The sequence below is a fragment of the Bos grunniens genome, chromosome 5 (genome assembly GCF_055505025.1).
Source record: "Bos grunniens cultivar Pamir isolate PY7600 chromosome 5, Bosgru_T2T1.0, whole genome shotgun sequence".
Lineage (NCBI taxonomy): Eukaryota > Metazoa > Chordata > Mammalia > Artiodactyla > Bovidae > Bos > Bos grunniens.
The window spans coordinates 32,234,639-32,237,898 of record NC_141169.1 but is presented as its reverse complement, the minus strand read 5'-3'; the positions used below and the strand labels follow the sequence as shown (position 1 = coordinate 32,237,898).

The 3,260-nt window shown below is 42.9% G+C and overlaps 1 pseudogene; it reads left to right on the top strand.

The window, feature by feature from the left end:
- The first annotated feature begins 2,031 nt into the window (after window positions 1-2,031).
- Window positions 2,032-3,033, top strand: LOC147371705 (olfactory receptor 8S1-like; annotated as a pseudogene).
- The last annotated feature ends 227 nt before the right edge of the window (window positions 3,034-3,260 follow it).

Here is a 3,260-nt window from a genome sequence, read left to right as displayed (position 1 = left end):
GACAGAGGAGCCAGGCAGGCTATAGTCTATGGGGTCACAAAGAGTCAGACCAACTAAGTGACTGAACAACGACAACAAATGAAAAATAAAAGTAGATCTGAGGGCAGGAACATAACGGGGCATGAGAAAGGACTGGAACTGAACACAGAGAGTGTTTAAGGATCAAGATCATAGAAGTACACAACTGAGGTACATAGAGGGCTGAATGTTTTAAGTATGCCTTTCTAGACTGGATAAAGAAAGGTGAGATCCACTTTATCTGGACAGAGTAAACAGCAACTGGAAATTTGAACAGAAGATAGGGGCCCTCATTAAGCACCAGCTGGTACAGGACCAAGAGGGTGAGTTCCCGATATTCTCTTACATTCTCTCTGTTCTCCTCTGTTTCAGGGAACTGTCCAGAGTCTTGTTCTAGAGAGGATCTTCTATCCCAGCTGCTCCTCTGAGTACTGGCATAATTTCCATTCGCATCATTCACTTCCTTCTTTGTCTGGAGTTTTCTGCCCAACTGAGCTATGCATCCATCCCAAAAGGAATATAAGGGCAAGTGCCAAAGATAAAGATATGCCAAGCATCCCCAATACTCCCTGCCCTGTCTCATTACAGCTGCTCTTCCTTTCGGGAATAATCACATGATTGACTCCCCTTCTGAGTCAAACTGCCCACAGTGGTTTAGCTTTGGAGGGCTTCCCAGGTGGCACAGGGAACCACTCCAGAGTGAATGCAAAATGCCAATCTTCAGCTACCTTGGTGAGTTCTACGTGATTTTCTTATACCTCCTTTACAAAATAAGTGAAGTAATTAGCATAGCAAAAACTTGAATTCCTGATGGTGCATCACCCTGCAAGAGGATTTATTATGTGACTTATGCCTACAATTGTAGCTTATAATAATAATGAAAATCATAATCATAATAATCATAGTGTTATGTAGCACTTTTCTAAATACTTTATACGTAAGTATATTTTATTCTTACAGAAACCTTATGAGATTAGATAATTATTCCACATAGGCAACAAAACTGAGATACAGAAGAGTTAAGTCATTTATACAAGGTCGCAGGTAATTAGTAGTGGAGCTGAGATTTGAGCCTATACTGATGCTTACCTGTAAATACTACACTATGCTATTCATTCATACTCTACAGTCCAGCTATAAAGAATGATCCTATTTCCTATCTTCACCTCCGATTCTCAATCTGCTGTTCTCTCAATCTGCATATCGCTCTAGAGAAAGCTTCAGTTCAGTTCAGTTCAGTCGTTCAGTCGTGTCCAACTCTTTGTGACCCCATGAACCACAACACGCCAGGCCTCCCTGTCCATCACCAACTCCCAGAGTCCACCCAAATCCATGTCCATCGAATTGCTGATGCCATCCAACCATCTAATCCTCTGTTATCCCCTTCTCCTCCTGCCCTCAACCTTTCCCAGCATCAGGATCTTTTCAAATGAGTCAACTCTTCACACCAGGTGGCCAAAGTACTGGAGTTTCAGCTTCAACATCAGTCCTACCAATGAACACCCAGGAATGATCTCCTTTAGGATAGACTGGTTGGATCTCCTTGCAGTCCAAGGGACTCTCAAGAGTCTTCTCCAACACCACAGTTCAAAAGCATTAATTCTTCGGCGCTCAGCTTTCTTTATAGTCCAACTCTCACATCCATACGTGACCACTGGAAAAACCATAGCCTCGACTAGACGGACCTTTGTTTACTCTTTTTTTAAATCTTTTCTCAAAGACTTCAATATTAATTCATGACTGGCTCTTTCAAAAGTCACCTCTAGAACTCCCACTGTGCTAATCATAATGGTTTCTAATAACCTGTATTCATATATGTATCTCACAGATGTGTGATCTTTAAAATGAGCAAGACTATGCTTAATTCCTCATCATATTTAAAGTGACTGATATAATATGTGGCTTAGTTTGGAACATAAATATTTATTTGCTGATTGACAGTATAATAAAAGAAAATCAACACAATGTGAAAACTGATTGAAGGATAAAGAAAACATCACTGACATGATTTTTTGTATAACATTTAGGAAACAGCCTTTGTCATGACTTTGGGGAACCATAGCACCATCACTGAATTCCTCCTCCTCGGGCTGTCTACTGACCCACACATCCAGGCTCTGCTCTTTGTGTTTTTCCTAGAGATTTACCTCCTGATACTAATGGGAAACCTGATGATGCTGCTGGTGGTCAGGACTAATTCTCACTTTCACACGCCCATGTTCTTCTTCCTGAGTCATCTCTCTCTCTCCTGGATCTCTGTTTATCTTCAGTCACTGTGCCCATGATGCTGAAGGACCTCCTGTCTGAGACAAAAACCATCTCACTAAGTGATTGCCTAGCTCAAGGCTTCTTTGTGTTTATCACTGCAGGGACTGAAGCCTGTCTGCTCTCAGCAATGGCCTATGACAGCTATGCCACCATCTGCCACCCTCTGCTTTACAGACAGATGATGAAGAAACAGCTGTGTGTGCAGCTTGTGTGGGGCTCATGGGGCTTGGGTTTCTTGAAAGCTCTTATCAATATCCTCAAAGCTACTAACCTGGACTTCTGTGAGAACCATACCATTAGCCGCTACAGCTGCGAGGTGCCCTCTCTCTTCCCTCTGTCCTGGTCTGATGTCTCCATCAACCTGATAGTCCTTCTGTGTTCCAGCCTGATGCCTGGGTTTGGGGCCCTCCTCCCAATAGTCTTTTCTTGTGCTTGTATTGTCCCCACCATCCTGAGCATCAGCTCCACCTCAGGCTGAAGGAAAGCTTCTCCACCTGCTCCTCCCATGTTGTTGTAGTGAGCTTCTTCTACGTATCTGCTTTCCTCCGCTATCTCACACCAATTTCAGGATCCCCTGTGGAGTTGATCTTCTCTGTGCAGTATGGTATGGTCACTCCCATGGTGAATCCTCTCATCTACAGCCTGAAGAACAAGGAGTTAAAGGCAGCTGTGAGAAGAACACTGAATATGTACTTGCTATGTTCCAGATTGGAAAAAAAAAAAAGCCAGAGGAAAATGGGGAATTAGAATAATATGAGGGGGGCGGTCCTAAGATGGCAGAGGAATAGGACGGGGAGACCACTTTCTCCCCCACAAATTCATCGAAAGAACATTTGAACGCTGAGCAAATTCCATAGAATAATATGACACTGTGAAAGTTCACATTAAGAAGACTTCCTGGCTCTACACAGTGTCAGTTGGCACAAGGTAAATTAGCAGTGCATAAGAAATGAATACAAAGGTAGTAGGAAAGT